Source organism: Ranitomeya variabilis, chromosome 6 (genome assembly GCF_051348905.1).
Source record: "Ranitomeya variabilis isolate aRanVar5 chromosome 6, aRanVar5.hap1, whole genome shotgun sequence".
Taxonomy (NCBI): Eukaryota; Metazoa; Chordata; class Amphibia; order Anura; family Dendrobatidae; genus Ranitomeya; species Ranitomeya variabilis.
Window position 1 is genome coordinate 22513609 of NC_135237.1, and position 20075 is coordinate 22533683.

The 20075-nt window shown below is 42.7% G+C and overlaps 1 protein-coding gene and 1 long non-coding RNA gene across 2 annotated transcripts in view; one reads left to right on the forward strand and one right to left on the reverse strand.

The window, feature by feature from the left end:
- Positions 1 to 20075, forward strand: part of CRHR2 (corticotropin releasing hormone receptor 2) — a 282276-nt gene that overhangs the window by 3734 nt on the left and 258467 nt on the right. The window lies entirely within an intron of this gene.
- LOC143781432 (uncharacterized) overlaps positions 6961 to 20075 on the reverse strand; it is a 60235-nt gene continuing 47120 nt past the window's right edge. The window contains exon 3 of the long non-coding RNA XR_013216712.1: positions 6961 to 7011. This is a non-coding gene — a long non-coding RNA (uncharacterized LOC143781432). The remainder of the gene's footprint in view (positions 7012 to 20075) is intronic.

The following is a 20075-nucleotide window of genomic DNA, read 5'->3' on the forward strand; positions in this document are numbered from 1 at the left end:
GCCATTACTGCATCTTGGCAGTCGCCACTCAGCTCTTCCAGGCTCCTGAATGGCAAGTTATGCCATAATGCAAGAGAGGTTGATGCTTTTCTGTTTGCTAGGCTGACAACCACTTTGCAATGGTAATAGTACAGCCCATATTGGTTGGCACCCAGCTTTCCCAGGATCAGATATGATTAAGAAATGTCAGAATTACATTTTCTCCAAATAAGTCCCATTTCACTGGTTTACGGCAGCAGCCAGAATTATAATTAATCCTATTCAATCTGCACTAATGAGATTAAAGAAAAATAATCATCTGCTCCATGTCCCAGAATTAAAAGCATAAGGAACCTGTGCAGCTTAAATATCCATGCCCCAGTGTGAAGCAGCAGAAAGAACTAGCTGCTTTTACTAAAAAATAGCGCCACCCCTGTCTACAGTTTGTATCTGGTACTGCAGCAGATCCACATTTACTTTAATGGGGCTAAGCTGCAATACTAGAATCAACCCAAGGGTGGTGCTGTTTATGGTAGAAAGCATGGCTGTTTTCTTAATCCTGTACAACCCCTTTAATAAAGGTAGCAGGGCTGTGAGGGGCTCATATCTACTATCTATCACCTCTGTAACACTGTGACGCTGTGTCAGCTGTTGATGGTACTAAGATGGATGGAAACACCCATCATTGAACCCATACACCCTAGAGCAGTACTCACTTCTCTTTTGGCTTCTATTTATTTACAAGGTTGTGAAAAATAGTAAAAATATAAAAATAATTGTACTGCTAATGAAATATGGTTCATATAGTAACTACGGTATGTCATATTATATACCTCACAAGTCTGAAAACTGGGAAGAGGCAGGCAAACTGCGCTGCACCAATGTGTATTTTATGCTAAGCCACCTCACTAAACTTACCAAGTCCTTTATATCTTCCCACAAAGAAAGATTCTCCCCACAGTGCCCCCCACATGGTATCATGCCCCAAAATACGTTCCACTATGTACAGTATGATGAACTGTCAGCCATCCCACAAGCAGTTTGATGTCCCCACTGTATAATGTCCCCACAGTATAATGTCCCCACAGCTTGATGTCCCCAGTTTGATGTCCCCACAGTATAATGTCCCCACAGTTTGATGTCCCCATAGTATAATGTCCTCACAGTTTGATGTCCCCACAGTATAATGTCCCCACAGCTTGATGTCCCCACAGTTTGATGTCCTCACAGTATAATGTCCCCACAGTATAATGTCCCCACAGCATAATGTCCCCACAGCATAATGTCCCCACAGCATAATGTCCCCACAGCATAATGTCCCCACAGTTTGAGCTCCCACACACAGTACATTCTCCCTCTATTATGTCCCCATAATACATTCCTCACATACACTATAATGTCCCCAAAGAATCTTACCCACACATTACATATCCTCTACACAGTATGATTCCCCAGACTACATTCTCCCACACAGTCATCCAAAATGCATTCCCCCACACAGTATGATGTCCCCACAGTACATTTCTCCCCAAACACAGTATAATGTCTCCACAGTAGATGCCCATCACAGACAGTATAATGTCCTCCACGGAACATTTCCCCATACACAGTATGATGTCACCCCAGTATATCTCCCCCAAACAGTATAATGTTCTCCACAGTACATTCCTCCATACACAGTATGATGTCCCCACAGTACATAGCCCCCACACAGTATAATGTCCTCCACAGTACATAGCCCCCACACAGTATAATGTCCTCCACAGTACATAGCCCCCACACATTATAATGTCCTCCACAGTACATAGCCCCCACACAGTATAATGTCCTCCACAGTACATAGCCCCCACACAGTATAATGTCCTCCACAGTACATAGCCCCCACACAGTATGATTTTCCCTACAGTGCATTCCCCCATACACAGTATGATGTCCGCACAGTACATTCCTCCTCTCACAGTATAATGTCATCCACAGGATCTTCCCTCCTGACCAGTTTAATGTCATCCACAGCACATTCTCCCACACACAGTATAATGTTCCCACAGTAACATTCATTTAATAAAGTATGATGTCCCCAAAGTACATTATCCCCACACACAGTTATGATGTCCCCACAGTATATTCTCAAACACAGTCCATTCCCGCCACACAGTATAATGTCCTCGACAGTACATTCCTCTACACACAGTATGACTTCCCAACAGCACATAGCTCCCACACAGTGTAATTTCCCCCAAAGTGTATTCTCCCACACACAATATGATGTCCCCAAAGTACATTCACCCACACTTTATGTCTCCACAGTACATTCTCACACATACAGTATGGTGTCCCCACAGTACATTACCCCACACACAGTATGGTGTCCCCACAATACATTCCCCCACACTTTATGTCTCCACAATACATTCTCACACACACACAGTATGGTGTCCCCACAATACATTCCTAACAATACATTCCCCCACACACAGTATGGTGTCCCCACATTATATTCACTTGAATCTATGTCCTGAGGTCACAGATACATTGAATTCAGGACGTACCCGGCACAGTGGGACAGCTCTACAAACTTGGCAATGTCCCACAAGAACTGAGCTATGTGAATATGGTAAGACATACTGTATAATACGGGAAACATGGACACTGAGGCAGCTACAGTCCTGCTCATGGTTATTGGCATCCATGAAGTGTAAGGACATAATGTGGAATATCTCCTGAAAAAATGAATCCATTGAAACCGTTTTTCTGTATAGAGCACTCGTGTTAAATACAAAAGAGCAAATGATAAACAATAATCTAACAAAAAAAACAATAAGAGGGAAAAATAGAAAAACCTAAAGCTGCTGTGACACTGGTATTGTCCCCTTTACATTACATTACACATTTTGACTCGCCTGTGGTAAATGACAAATGAGAATCCTCTGTGATTGTCGGTGCCCATGTGACACCACGTAAAAAAACACTACACCACGTCAAACATCCAAATACCTGAAGGTCAACTTTGAACGGTCTGGGGTCACGGTTTCACCAAGTACCATACGCTACACACTTAACCAAGCAGAGCTTTATGGGTGAAGGCCAAGAAGGAAACTGTTGCTGAAGAAAAGACATAAAAAGGAGCGACTGATCTTTGCTAAAGAATACCTTGGCAACCACAATCCTCCTAGGAAAATGTTCTGTGGAAAGATGAAACAAAAATAGAACTTTTTGGCAAGGTAAAGCAACAGCTTGTTTACAGACAGCGCAATGAAGCTTATAAGGAAAAGAACACACTACCAACAGTTAAGCATGGTGGAGGATCATAATGCTGTGGCGCTGCTTTGCTGCATCTTGTACTGGAGGCTTTGACCGTATGATCATGAAATTATCAAGAGATTTTAGAGTGAAATGTCCTACCCAGTGTAAGAAAACTTAATTTGAATTAAAGATCAAGACAATGACAATGACCCAAAGCACACATCCTAAAGTACACAAAAATGGTTGAAAAAGAAAAAATGGACTGTTTTAAAATGGCCATCAATGAGTCCTGAAGGGGTGACAGTAATGGTGAGCACATTGTAAGATGGTAAATAGTGTATGATAGCTGAGAAATTAGGAGAATAAGGTACTGACATGTGATATAGTAAATACAGTGAAGCAACATGGAAACTTAGACCAATAGGGAGAAAGTTATTTTGAGAAAACTTTTTAAAGCAACTTTTCCTTTTGGCTGGGATGTGGTGTATCAGGGTCACACAATGTTTCATAAATTTGTTGCATCTTTAAATGTAAATTTCCTGTTTTGACCTCTTTCTTTCATCACTTTCTACTCTACACCATTATTCCGGGAGAATTGAAAATTGTTTTCCCAACTTTTTATAAGGTTGAAATTCTTCTCCTTTACATAGTTAACCCCCCGTAACTCAATGGCCACTTTTCTAAAGTGCAGAAAATAGTAAAAAAAAAAATTTGTACAAAAATGAAGTACAGCAAAATTTGCAACTTTGAATGCTGAAAAGCCCTAATGTGTTTTACCCACAGTGCGAACATTTTTTAGAATTTTGCTCAAAATAGCGATTCTTACAAAGAAAAGTGCAGAGATTTTAGAAATGACCTCGATAAAATATGCCCCTTCACAATATGATAACAGAGATGAGTTAGCAGGAAGTTTTTCATACATTATTTTTTGCTGTTAAGTTGCGATTTTTATTTTTCCTATTTTGCGCTGCTCTGGCCGTTTTGGAAAAGTGGGCGTCATTAGCTATGTAAATGAGCTGTAAGCCAGATGTATGGTAAAAAAAAAACCCATCACAATCCTACTCCAGCGAATGGTGGAGCAAGCAGTAGAGGAGCAGGTTATATTTACAGATGCGCCAAATTGATCAATGCAGCAACATTTTGATGAATTTGGAGCAAGTGATGTGAATGCCGCCTCTGTAATGTAATATGTATGGCAACAAAAGTATATAGTACAGTATAAATATGGTAAGAAAGACAAACAAGCCGTACGAGGGAGAGAACAAGCAACTGGAGCTGCTCCTTTCTTCACCATCAGAAGGTCGTGTTTACCGGATCTCTCTGCCGCCAGATGACTTTCATATATTAACTTATAAACATTCCATAAAAACTTTTTTTTTGCAATTACATTAGTTTCATGTTATGTGTTTATGGGACAAGTCTTGAAAGTTCACCTCTCCCTATAGAGCGCCAAAAAGGAAACTGCCGAATGCATGCTTATTTATTTATTTAAGTCACTTATATAGCGCCATTAATTCCACAGGGCTTTCCAGACATTATCACTTACATATGTAATGCTCCATTACCCAACACTGCCAGAAACCCTTTCTCCCTCAATATGCTGCCAAAATAATACGGCCATGCAGTGCAAAATAATAACAGTGTTGTCTGCCGAATTAAAACCACCAAATAGTACTGAAACTACTACAGATGCAAAATCTATACAAATCCTACTCACATAATACAATCATGCAGAGGGCAAAGATAACCGCCATACCATGCGCAACATAAAGGCACTATGCTGCTTTTAATGAATACTATCAAACAGTGCACAAATTACCAAACCATAAAGTTCACACAAACATTACCATAGTCTGCATAAATAATACAACAAAATAATGCCAATATTATTACCGTACATAGCGCAAACCAGGGATAACATTTTCAAAATAATACTTGCCTATAATACTTATGTACGTATTATGACAAGACAAATGCAAAGAGTGTCCTAAAGCACCAACATACAATGCCCAAATAATAGCAGCATGCAGTGAATAACCAATATCCATAAATATATGGATATCCCACAACATACCGATATACAGTGTACAAAATATACCAACATAAGGTTCAGATGTTGCAACACCATATAGTGCTCTAAATATAGAACCGTTCAGTACACACATAATACCAACATACAGTGTGCAAATAATGCCAATATATGATGCAAAATAGTAACACTATATAGTGCCTCAAATATACAAACACACAATGCACAAATAATACGAACATACAGTGCACAAATAATAACACTATATAATGTACAATATATATACGACTATACAGTGTAAAATACCAACATACAGTGCATGTATAATAAAATGATATATTGTCCAAATTATACAACCATATAAAATACTAATAAAGCCAACATACAGTGCACAAATAATATAAACATTAATTGCATAGATAATAATACTATATAGTGCCTATAATAAACCAATATTCAGTGTAGAAATAATACCAACATACAGTGGAAAAAATAATGCCACCTTATGAAGAATAATATACAAAATCTCATTGGTCCGCTGCCACCGTTCGTGGATCAGTCCGTGAGCACTGGCAGAAAGTGAAGCTTCAAGTAAAAAATAAACAAATGTATCAAGCCATTGTTATTAATTATTTAGGGGAGAACTCTATATGTGATATATAAATGACTTTTTTTTTTCGTTTTTTTGTTTAATTTTTCGAGAAGAATTTGCTTTCAGTAATAGCGAGTCTATAGGAGCCGTTCTCATTACACACAGATTGTGCTTTGTTTATACAAGAAATGTCCCCATCGGGTCTATTTGTGTCCGGGGTCACAGGGCGCCATTACACTGTGGCTCTCACAGAAAATATAACTAGTTTCTAAAACTGAGATGTCCAAGAATGTGACTAGTATGGAAAGCTGAGAATTGCGTCCAGTGTCGATGACGCTCTGCGCGTCAGACCGATACATTGTAGCAAACGAACAGAGAAGACTGCGCAGCTGCTGCAGATGTGATCACAAGGCATTGTCTACGCTGGATACAATTGTATCCACTTTTCTGATTCTCAGAAGGACCAGCAAGAGTGTCCTCATTCACTGACAGCAAACAAAGATCTTGAAAATAGTGAAGATTTAATTGAAACAAAGTCTGCTCGGAAGTTTCAGAACTTTTCATTCAAACACTTTTTTTTTAAAGGATGTTCTTATGATGGCTGTTCAGGAGCACGCCGCTCCTCTGCTTCCTGCCTTTCTGCTTGCTGGGAGATAAGAGCTGCACGATCCTGAACATCTTATAATTTGGACTAGGGGCTTTGTCGCTCCACTGGTCCAAACTTTGCGCTTTCTCTTGCTGCAAGAAGGTCAATCCGGGCTGCGCTTACAAGCTCCACTGCACAGAGTTTGCACAAGCACACTGCTTTCCTAAGTAACTGGCCACCTTTGAGAGACTTCAGAGGTGGCGGGTAACCTAGGTAACAAGCAGTAAACAATATAATGTTTAACTCTCAATTCCCAAGAACCAAAAAATAGTTTTGTAATAAGAGGTAAAATGCACATTTTTGTTCATTTTTTTTAATAAAAATGGTATTTTAACAATTTATATTAAATCCCGATATTGGAACAAATTGAGAAATAAATTATATATTTTTTCACAAGGCAGTGTGACGTCACTGCTGCAGCCAAAACATTGATACCCGAGCGATGGTGTCGAGCCAGGACTGTGAATACTTACTCTGTTATTTTAGAGCGTTCAGTTTTTCCTTTTACATTTCTTAGGAAAACTAAAATGAAGAGAAAAATAGCTTAAAATAAATAAATAAATAACAGAAAAAAATAAAGGAGGAAACATAATCGCCAGTCCCCTATAGAATGGACTAATTACACATTACATTAATGATACATTATATTAAATTATATGAGGACATTCTAATGTTCAATTTGCCCTGAAAAAAAAAACAGCCCTTGTACGGTGATGGTGGTGGGAAAATTTAAAAAAAGTTAACGGTTTTTGAAAAATGGGGAGGAAAAAATACAAGAAAAAAAATTGAAATTGGTTGTGATGAGAAAGGGTTAAAACATTTCTTAAAATATTTGCTGTCAAATATCATTAGTTTCCCAATAAATCTTTTGACATCCTCCCCGACGGAACACAATCTGGAAAAACTCAATCAATGTTACATTTTATAAATAAACCCGACCGACCACATAAAGTAAGTGCCCCCTTCCATGTTGCTCTCTTGGCAATGGAGGGGTTAATCTTGCCGCCACACATCCACATGTTTAAATTCCTGTTCATTTTGCGATTTCTCACCCTGTTATCGGGGGTAATTAGGGAACTTGTAAGGCTAATAGCGCCATAGTGATTGATGTCAGAGGGTTTATTTGTACAGCACGCCCCCAACAAACGCCAAATTGTTTACATAAATCATAAAAAGACACAGAGAGATGAAAGAATAATTGACGTTGTAAATAAATAATTTCATGTGTCTTGTATCTAGAAGGATTTAGGATAAGCTGAGAGCAGTCGTTTCTGTAATCGCGTGGCTCATATAGGACTTGTAATAAAAACATAGCAACCCTTAACTTGTCAGATGGCACAACACTTTACTAACATAGCCATGTATCATGGAATCTTACAAGTTATTTGTACACGATCAAAACCAATAAAATCACAAGAATCCATAACCAGAACCATCAGTAATGCAGAAGTACATCACTAGAACTCCCATTAGTACAGAAACAGAGCATCATTCACAACCTTCATCAGTACAAAAATACATCACCAGAACCACCAGCAGTACAGACATTCATCATGAAAACCATCTGCAGCACAGAAATACATTCCTGTAACCTCCATCAGTACAGAAACACAACATCAAAACCCTCATCAGTACCGGGAATGCATCATTAAGATCACCATCAGTACATGAATTCAGTACCAGAAGCACCATCAGTACATGGGTACATCAATTGTAATGTGAGGTCAGCCCCATATACACTTGTATCATAGAAACCTCCAACTTCCAGTACGTCTTTAACAATGGTAAGAAGATTCTGGGATTTGTTGCTATCAGTCATCAGACCGTGTACCATACAGGAACCACAGTACTGATGAGAATTATTCAGTATCATTAAAAAACATTTACTTATCTTTTTTTTGGAGTTGTTTTCTTTCTTTTCTTCATCTTGTCCAGGTGACATGATGACTTTTCAGAGCCACAGCTCGTCTCTGCAGACATCCCTCTTCTCCAGTCTCCTGTAGCAAATCCCAGCACAATGCCCTTAAAAATAGCAGTGGCATTAAAATGCTCCTGAATACAAACATCTGCTCTACACTGTGCCCCTGGATAAATAATTGCCCCTCACTATGTTCCTTGCACAAAATATGACCAAAACGCTGTCCCTGTAATTGTAAATGCCCTCCACACTGCCCTCTCCTTGCATACTGGACCCCTTCGTCACAGTGTCTGCTCACATTGTGTCCCCTCCATAGGGCCCAGTCTCTATACTGTGCCCCCTCATCATACTCCCCTCCTTGTCATATTGTCCCCTCCTGGGTGTGCCCTTACACTGTCCCCCCCATGCTAACCCCCACACTACTGTCTCTATTCTTGTGCCCACTCACACTTTTCTCCCCCAATAATGTTTTCTAACACTATTCCCATCAATAGTCTCCTCACACATTTCCCTCTCCCTCCTTATACTGTCTCCTCACATATTTACCCCCTTCCTCTCCTTACTGCCTCCTCATACATCTCCCCGACTCACAATGCTGTGTCCGCACCAATCCCATCACTCTTGCTCCTCAGACTGTGTCCGTATACCTTCTGCTTTCTCGCTCCTCACATTGTGTCTGCATGCTTCCCCCCACTCACCATACTGTGTCTGCACCCATCCCCTCCCTCATTCCCCATACTGTGTCCCCATACATTCCTCCCTCAGCTCTACATACTGTGTCTGCACCCATCCTCCCCATTCCTTGTCACATACATTCCTCCACTCGCTTTTCATACTGTCTGTACCCATCCCCCTTACTCCTCATACTGTGTCTGCACCCATCCCCCTCATATTGTTTCCTCATACATACATCCCATCTCTCCCAATGCTCCTCATACTGTATCCTCAAATTTCATCGGCTCCTCATATTGTGTCCTCAAATCTTACCCCCCACCACCTGCTACAATAAATCTTCAGTGTCTTCAGCTTCCCTGCAGTGCTTACCACCAATGTGCGCCTCGCGGCGCCGGCGAGTGACGTTAGCAGCGTGATCACATGATCTGATCATGCAGCTGACGTCACCTGACCTATCGATCAGGTCTTCAATCATACTCGCACCTGAAAGACATGAATACAGTTGAGCACTGGGAGCCGGCGCACTGCACCTGCTATGGGTCAGCTGTCAGCTTGGCAGCTGGCTTGAAGAACGGCCAATTCCTGGTCCAGGGGGAGGCAAAATGCAGCCCCTGGGGAGAAACCTCAGACTGCCACATAAGGCTGCTCGATGGTGTCCCCCTGCTGGCCGAGCCAGGGGCACGTGCCCCTCCTGCCCCTCCTAAATACGCCTCTGATCTATCTATTATCTATCTGTCCATCCATCCCCCCCGGCACATACTACCCTGGGTGCAATGTCTAGAAGGAATGTATAAAGCCTCTTAATATAATACATGTTATTAACATGCTGGGGGTTGGCAGCTTTGCTGGTAATTCTAGAAGTTGTTGTTACTGGACCTTTCTAGGTAGAAGTTTTTCCAGCAGAGCGGCTCCCTCTGGTTTACTTAATCCTATTTCCGAGTAGCTGCGGGACGTCCCCACGCTCCGGCCCCGATTCTGTGGCATGAAGACAATGTATGACTACGGCTCATGTAGATGATGGTGATTATGGTGATGGAGCCACCTGGCACTTCCCGCCATTGTGTAATACATGTTTAATGTACTGTTACCCTGATGAACACTGTGGGGATTGGCAGGAGTTTTGCTTTTTTTTTTTTTAACCAGAGCTGACATTGTAAAACTTTCTGTTGAGAATAGTGTTGAGCGATACCGTCCGATACTTGAAAGTATCGGTATCGGAAAGTATCGGCCGATACCGGCAAAGTATCGGATCCAATCCGATACCGATACCCGATACCAATACAAGTCAATGGGACTCATGTATCGGACGGTATCCCTGATAGTTCCCAGGGTCTGAAGGAGAGGAAACTCTCCTTCAGGCCCTGGGAACCATATTAATGTGTAAAAGAAAGAATTAAAATAAAAAATATTGCTATACTCACCTCTCCGACGCAGCCTGCACCTTACCGAGGGAAGCGGCAGCGTTCTTTGTTTAAAATTCGCGCTTTTCTTTCCTTTACGTGAAGTCCCGGCTTGTGATTGGTCGCGTGCCGCCCATGTGGCCGGGACGCAACCAATCACAGCAAGCCGTGACGTAATTTCAGGTCCTTCAGGATTTTAAAATTACGTTCCGGCTTTGTGATTGGTTGCGTCGCGGTCAACCAATCACAAGCCGGGAGGCTGGACACGCGCGCATTTTAAAATGCGCGCGTGTCCAGCCTCCCGGCTTGTGATTGGTTGATCGCGACGCAACCAATCACAAGCCGGGACGTCACGGGAGGCTGGACAAGCGCGCATTTTAAAATGTGCGCGTGTCCAGCCTCCCGTGACGTCACGGCTTGTGATTGGTTGCGTCGCCCATGGGACTGCGACGCAACCAATCACAAAGCCGGGACGTAATTTTAAAATCCTTAAGGACCTGAAATTACGTCACGGCTTGCTGTGATTGGTTGCGTCGCCCATGTGACTGCGACGCAACCAATCACAAAGCCGGGACTTCACGTAAGGAAAGAAAAGCGCAAATTTTAAACAAAGAACGCTGCCGCTTCCCTCGGTAAGGTGCAGGCTGCGTCGGAGAGGTGAGTATAGCAATATTTTTTATTTTAATTCTCTCTTTTACACATTTTTACATTAATGTTGTTTCGATACCGATACCCGATACCACAAAAGTATCGGATCTCGGTATCGGAATTCCGATACAGCAAATATCGGCCGATACCCGATACTTGCGGTATCGGAATGCTCAACACTAGTTGAGAATTTCCTTCTTCAGAAAAGTCCACAAAGATTCGTTTAGTCATCTTCTGTGATTAGAGACCTCCGCAATGCAGTGAAATACTAAAGACCCTTGTGATGAAGGGGTGAACGATCCTGAGACAGTAAAAAAAATGGGCAGAAGTATTTACCTGCCCAGATCTCAGAACTAAGGCACTCTCAGGATGCAGTTTTAGTGTAGGGACTCGCAAGTGTGAGGACCCTTGACGCGGGTTGTAAGCTTGAATATTCTGCCCAAAATATTGACCAATACCTCATATACAGTATATTATATATACTTTTGTGCCTTATTTATATTCAGGGTGCATCCGGGCCTGTCAACGTTGGCCTTGTAATCTGAGGTGTCTGTCCTTATGGGGTGCACTTATGTATTGCAGGATGCTGCCTACTCTAATAGTATGGGCATCACTATTTGTCTTGACATTGTGCATTATCTGTGTGTGACCAGCGCCCTATGAAGTATTTTTGTGTGCAATTTTTGATACTAAGCAATCGCCCCCTCCATTAACTGGTAGGTTGTGAGTGGTTGCTCCATCAGTATTCTCTAACAGCGTTGCAGCCATCTTATTACATGGGTTTTCTGCATCCTGAAACGAGAGAGGTTAATAAATTGAGGTGATAAGTCTGTCTAGAGAAATGTGCTTTTAAAGCATGTTTAAATATGTGGTGTCTAGGTATTAGTCAGATCGTCCAGGTAGTGTATTCCAGAAAACTGGTGCAGCATAAAAGAAATCTTGGAGATGGAGGTGCAAGGTTTGGATTATGGAGGATGTTAGTCTTAGATCAGTTGCAGGACAGAGGGCACGTGTAGCGTGATAGACAGAGATGAGGGAGGAGATATAAATTGATACAGAAACGGTTAGCGCTCGGTGCATGAGAGAAATAAATTTGTATTGTATTCTATAGCTAATGGGTAACCAGTGCAATGACTGGCACAGGGTGGAGCCATCGATGAAGTGGCTGGACAGAAATATGACCCAGGCTGCCGCATTCAAGACAGAGAAGACAGTTTGGTAAGAGGGAGACTGTCGCAGGGTCCTTCTCCGGTACCACACAATGAACAGAGCAAGAGAATAGTGAACAATTCCACGACCTTTATTTAGGCAAAGATACGAATACGATACGATACGGTCCATATATACGATCCACCACACTGAGGATAAAATAGTTCAGAACACGAATGCAGTTCAGTAACAGGATAAAAGTCCAACAATCCAGCAGAGGATAGCATAGTCCATATACGAAGGGAGAAATGGGGATTTCCAGCACATCCATCCAGTTTGAGTAAAATAATCAAAATTTAGAACATTTTAAAAAACAACATTAAAAAGAAAGAGAGAGGAACTCTCTTTGCCTGACGCGTTTCTGGCGCACCACGGCGCCCTTAGTCATAGGAACTAATATGACATGAATACACAGGTTTATATATGACAAGGAACCAATCACAGACATAGCAATTAAATTTCATTGGAAAAAGCTGCAGCTAAATTCACATAACAAAACTTTACCTTATTTATCAAATGTCTTAGAAATACACTAACATCTGTTCTAAATTACCAAAAAAATTCATTAGTTAACTAATGAATTTTTTTGGTAATTTAGAACAGATGTTATATAACATACTTGTTATGTGAATTTAGCTGCAGCTTTTTCCAATGAAATTTAATTGCTATGTCTGTGATTGGTTCCTTGTCATATATAAACCTGTGTATTCATGTCATATTAGTTCCTATGACTAAGGGCGCCGTGGTGCGCCAGAAACGCGTCAGGCAAAGAGAGTTCCTCTCTCTTTCTTTTTAATGTTGTTTTTTAAAATGTTCTAAATAAATTTTGATTATTTTACTCAAACTGGATGGATGTGCTGGAAATCCCCATTTCTCCCTTCGTCTACAGCAGCTGTTAATCACCGGCAGGTACGGCACCCATCAGTTACATTTATTTGCAACGGTTCTTAGATGCATGTCTCGGCGTGTCAAGCTTCAACCCTTCCTCTTCCCCCCTCCTCCTTTTTCTGCATAGTCCATATACTCTTCTTTCTCTCTGATATATCTTCACATCATGATTCCACACAGGATCTGAATTCCCCCCAGCTCCTGTCCTCTCCTTAAGGCCCCGTCTCACATAGCGATTTACCAACGATCACGACCAGCGATATGACCTGGCCGTGATCGTTGGTAAGTCGTTGTGTGGTCGCTGGGGAGCTGTCACACAGACAGCTCTCTCCAGCGACCAACGATCAGGGGAACGACTTCGGCATCGTTGAAACTGTCTTCAACGATGCCGAAGTCCCCCTGCAGCACCCGGGTAACCAGGGTAAACATCGGGTTACTAAGCGCAGGGCCGCGCTTAGTAACCCGATGTTTACCCTGGTTACCAAAAAAACAAACAGTACATACTCACCATCTGATGTCCGTCAGGTCCCTTGCCGTCTGCTTCCTGCTCTGACTGAGCCGCCGTACAGTGAGAGCAGAGCGCAGCGGTGACGTCACTGCTGTGCTGCGCTCTCACTGTACGGCCGGATCTCAGTCAGAGCAGGAAGAAGACGGCAAGGGACCTGACGGACATCAGATGGTGAGTATGTAGTGTTTGTTTTACATTTACGCTGGTAACCAGGGTAAACATCGGGTTACTAAGCGCGGCCCTGCGCTTAGTAACCCGATGTTTACCCTGGTTACCAGTGAAGACATCGCTGGATCGGTGTCACACACACCGATTCAGCGATGTCAGCGGGACCTCAACGACCAAAAAAAGGTCCAGGCCATTCCGACACGACCAGCGATCTCACAGCAGGGGCCTGATCGCTGGTACGTGTCACACATAGCGAGATCGCTATGGAGGTCGCTGTTGCGTCACAAAACTTGTGACTCAGCAGCGATCTCGCTATGTGAGACGGGGCCTTTATGTCCAGAAGTAGTCAGGCAGGTTGCTGTGATTTTCAGGCCTCCCACACCTGACAAAGGTGCCTGGTGGATTAATGTACTACAGGGGGTCATTGTTTCAACAAGCTAGTTCAATATGTCATTAGCATATTAGCAAACAACATTATTCCCTGACCCTGCTGAGAGATAACAGTACAGGAATGTGGGGGCTGATATCAGATGGCAAATAACAACTCATCCTACAAGAGAACACCATGATAATCAGTAAAATATAAATATACACAAAATGATACCCACATAGCATATCGCACCATCACAGAGACCAATCACTAGAGAGTTGCAGTAGCCAGAGGAGAATGAATAAGAGCGACAGTGAGAGTTTTTGTGGTTTTAAAGGTGAGAAAAGGTCGGATTCTGGAGATGTTTTTAAGATGCGGGTGACATGATCGAGCGAGCGATCGGATATAGGGAATAAAAGTTTTGTAAGTTTTGTGCAAATATGATCCCAAGACAGCAAGTTTGCTACTGGGGAGTTATGGTTGAACCATCCAAGGTAATTACAATATCGGGTATGTAGATGGAGGAAACATGAGAAGTTCAGTTTTGGAGAAATTCAGTGTCAAGATAGAGGGAGGACATGATGTTAGAGATATCAGACAGACAGTCACTGGTATTTTGTAATAATGCAGGTGTGATGTCAATAGACGATGTGTATAATTGATGATGTCATCAGCATAGAGATGGTGCTGGAAACCATATCTGCTGATGGTTTGTCCAATAGGGGTGGTGTAGAGAGAAGGGAGATGTTTTCTTCTAGGACTTCCTAACATGTGACTGAATCTATCTCGTCCTCCACACATTTCCAGTGTGAGAGAAAGCAAATCAGCCACAGAGCATCACTATGCCCCTTCCATTCTTAATTGTAGACATCACTGAGGCACCATCATGCCTCACTGTAGACATATCTGAGGCACCCCCATGCCCCACTGTAGACATCACCAAGCCACCTCCATGCTTCACTGTAGACATAACTGAGCCTCCGACATACTTCACTGTTAACATCACCAAGCCTCTGACATGCTTCACTGTAGGCATCACCGAACCCCCGCCATGCTTCACTTTAGGCATCACTGTGCCACTGCCATGCTTCCTTGTAGACATTACCCACATCCTGCTATGCTTCACTCAAAATATTACCGATTGACCACCATGCTTCACTGTAGGCATCACCAACATCTTGCCATGCTTCACTGTAGACATCATTGAGCCCCCTCCATGCTTCACTGTGGGCATTACCAACATCCTGCCATGCTTCACTGTAGACATCACTGAGCCCCCTCCGCCGTGCTTCTGTTAGTAAAATGTACCATCTTATCATCATGTATACTTATTTCCAAACCACTTTTGGGTATTCTAATATTACAGAATGCGAGGGATGTGGTGGATCAGACTATGTGGGATTTCTAGTCAAGGAGTTTTAAGGGCTAAACATTTCACAACATATGTATGCTTTCTCATAAATGAGTCTCAGTATCTTTTAGTATCTTGTTAAAACTTTAATTTTCAATGTGCTATTGTTAAAATCTCAAGGTTCAGTTTGACTCATGTTGACATTATTGACCTTGGTTCCCAGTCTATTATCTGCAGGAATCTTTTAGATTTCTAACCACCTGTTGTTCTAGTGGCAAGAAAATAGGTTGTTTTTTTGTTTTTCTTTATATGTCTAGGCTAAGTTCCAGTTATATTGAAAAGTTGATTAACTATATCCGTGTCCAAGTGCGGATACAGACAGAAGAGGGTTACATTACATAGATAGTGATATGTGTCTATGTAACATGTTTTTCTAAGCTATGATTGGAGGCCAACAGCCAACAATCAAGCATGACCATGAGATTGCAATCCTGGTATTGCAACCAATAACTCGTTAGTATAAAGGGAACCCAACTGGAGCCTGCCCTCCCAGACCGTTATATACCACTCTTTACATATCATAAAATTTCCTTGTTTGCATTACTCCAACAATCCAATGTAAGCATCACCAAGCCACTGCCATGCTTCACTGTAAGAATCACTGAGTGACCTCCATGCCTTACTGAATTCATCACCGAGCCCCCGCCATGCTTCACTGTAGACATCACTGAGCCCCCTCCATGTTTTACTGTAGGCATCATTGAACCCTGGCCATGCTTCACTGTAGATATTATTGGACCACCACAATGCTTCACTGTAGGCAGAGTATTCTGTTCAGTGTATTCTTCATTCTATCTCTAACACTCCCATTAAGAATAAATAAAGTAGAGGTGGGCATGCTCGACTGCTGCTCCATTCAGAGGGGGTTCTGCAGAGTGCCATCCTTGGGATGATTGGGGTTCCAACTGTCTTACCCCCAAAGATTAGAAACGGAAGAACATTAAAAGATCGTGCAAACTCTTTATCTTGACATTTCCAATGGCTTATAATGTGCTAAACGAGTTAAAGTTTGCTACATCTATATCTATCTATATACAATACTGTGTAAAAGTTTCAGGCAGGTGTGAAAAAAATCATGCAAAGTAGAATAATATCACAATAGAAATGTTAATAGTTTATTTTTATCAACAAAATGAAAAGTGTTGGAACGACAGAGAAATCTAAATCCCATCAGTATTTGGTGACCACCTGCCGCCTCCATCATCAGTATCTGTTGACCGCCGTCATCTCCATCATCAGTATCTGGTGACCACCTGCCGCCTCCATCATCAGTATCTGGTGACCGCCGTCATCTCCATCATCAGTATCTGGTGACCGCCGTCGTCTCCATCATCAGTATCTGGTTATCGCCTGTCGCTTGTACCATCAGTATCTGGTGACTGTCCGTCATCTCCATCATCAGTATCTGGTGTCCGCCCATCGCCTTCAACCTTCAGTCAGTATCTGGTAATTGCCCGACATCACTAACAGTATCTGGTGAATGCCCGTCGCTTGCACCATCAATATCTGGTGAGAACCCGTCGTCTTCATCATATGTATCTGGTGACCGCCCATTGCCTTCATGATCAGTATTTGGTGATCGCCCGTTGCCTCCAACATCAGTATCTGGTGACCGCCTGTCACCTCCTGCACTTCTTCTTGTCATTTGCACACAGTTATTGAAGGATCTCGGCAGGAGGTTTTCTCACAACATCTTGGAGACCTGAGCTCAGATCTTCTGTGTATGAGGTTTGTGCAGATCCTTCTGTCTCTACATGTGATCCTAGACAGATGGGATGATGATATCAGGGCTCTGTGGGTCTGGATCATCACTTCCAGAACTTGTAGTTCTTAATGACATTGGTTGGATGTTTGGGGTCGTTGTCCAGCTGCAGAATAAACTTGGAGCCAATCAGATGTTTCCCTGATGGGATTAAATGATGGATATGTATCTGCCTGTATTTCTCACTGTAGGGGACACAGCGAGCATTTTGAAGAAGGAACTCTAGTCAGATAAGATCAAAGAACTTTTGGGGCTAAATAAAAAATGCCATGTGTGGCAAAAAATTAACATTTAACATCATCCAGAAAACACCATCCCCACCTTCACTCATGGTGGTGGCAGCATGATGCTGTGAGGAGACTTTTCTTCAGCAGGGGCAGGGAAGCTGATTAAAGTTAATGAGAAGATAGATGGAGCTAAATACAGGGCAATCCTGGAGGAAAACCTGTTAGAGGCTGCAAAAGACTTGAGACTGGGGCGTAGGTTCACCTTCCAGCAGGACAAGGACCCTAAACATCCTGCCAGAGCTACAATGGAAGGTTTAGATCAGAGCAAATTCATGTGTGAACATTGCAGTCAAAGTCCAGACCGAAATTCTAGTAATTCTGTGGAAAGACATGAACATTTCTGTTCACAGAAGTCTCCATCCACTCTCACTGAGCGAGAGCGAGTGTGCAAAAAAGAATGGACAAAATGTCACCTCTAGATGTACGAAGCTGGTAGAGACAGACCCCAAAAGACTGTAGCAGTGATTACAGCAAAATGTGGTCCTGCAATGTACTGACTCAGGGGGCTGAATACAAATGCACCTCACAATAATCAGATTTATATTTTTTAAATAATTAGAAAAAATACTAATTGCCTTTACACATGACAAATACTTGCTACTAATTGTTGGAATCAGATAAAATCGAAATAAAATACATTTAAGTAGATGGGTATAACATGAAAAAGTGTGCAAAAGTTCATGGGGTATGAATACTTTTTCAAAGCACTGTGTAAATATATCTATACATAAATCTGCTCAAAAAAGGGAACACTAAAATCCCACATCCTAGAAATCACTGAATGAAATATTCCAGTTGTAAATCTTTATTCATTACATAGTGGAATGTGTTAAGAACAATAAAACCTAAAATTTATCAATGTAAATCACAACCTTTATCCCACAAAGGTCTGGAGTTGGAATGATGCTCAAAATCAAAGTGGAAAATGATGTTACAGGGTGATCCAACTTCAGTGGAAATGCCTCAAGACAAGGAAATGATGCTCAGTAGTGTGTGTGGCCTCCACGTGCCTGTATGACCTCCCTACAATGCCTGGGCATGCTGCTGATGAGGCGGCGGATGGTCTCCTGAGGGATCTCCTCTCAGACCTGGACTAAAGTATCCGCCAACTCCTGTACAGTCTGTGGTGCAATGTGACATTGGTGGATGGTGTGAGACATGCTGTCCCAGATGTGTTCAATCGGATTCAGGTCTGGGGAACGGGCGGGCCAGTCCATAGCTTCAATGCCTTCATCTTGCAGGAACTGCTGACACACTCCAGCCACATGAGGTCTGGCATTGTCCTGCATTAGGAGGAACCCAAGGCCAACCGCACCACCATATGGTATCACAAGGGGTCTGAGGATCTCATCTCGGTACCTAATGCCAGTCAAGCTACCTCTGGCGAGCACATGGAGGGCTGTGCGGCCCTCCAAAGAAATGCCACCCCACACCATTACTGACCCACTGCCAAACCGGTCATGCTGAAGGATGTTGCAGGCAGCAGATCATTCTCCAAGGCGTCTCCAGACTCTGTCACGTCTGTCACATGTGCTTAGTGTGAACCTGCTTTCATCTGTGAAGAGCACAGGGCACCAGTGGCGAATTTGCCAATCCTGATGTTCTGTGGCAAATGCCAAGAGTCCTGCACGGTGTTGGGCTGTGAGCACAACCCCATCTGTGAACGTCGGGCACTCAGACCATCCACATGGAGTCAGTTTCTAACCGTTTGTGCAGACACATGCACATTCGTGGCCTGCTGGAGATCATTTTGCAGGGCTCTGGCAGTGCTCCTCCTGTTCCTCCTTGCACAATGGCTGAGGTAGCAGTCCTGCTGCTGGGTTGTTGCCCTCCTACAGCCCCCTCCACGTCTCCTGGTGTACTGGCCTGTCTCCTCCTCCAGCATCTCGACACTACGCTGACAGACACAGCAAATCTTCTTGCCACAGCTCGCATTGATGTGCCATCCTGGATGAGCTGCACTACCTGAGCCACTTGTGTGGGTTGTAGAGTCCGTCTCATGCTACCACGAGTGTGAAAGCACAACCAGCATTCAAAAGTGACCAATACATCAGCCAGAAAGCATTGGTACTGAGATGTGGTCTGTGGTCCCCACCTGCAGAACCGCTCCTTTATTGAGGGTGTCTTGATAGTTGCCAATAATTTCCATCTGTTGTCTATGCCATTTGCACAACAGCATGTGAAATTGATTGTCAAACAGTGTTGCTTCCTAAGTGAACAGTTTGATTTCACAGAAGTTTGATTTACTTGGAGTTATATTCTGTTGTTTAAGTGTTCCCATTATTTTTTTGAGCAGTATATACATTACAGACCAAAAGTTTGGACACACCTTCTCATTTAAA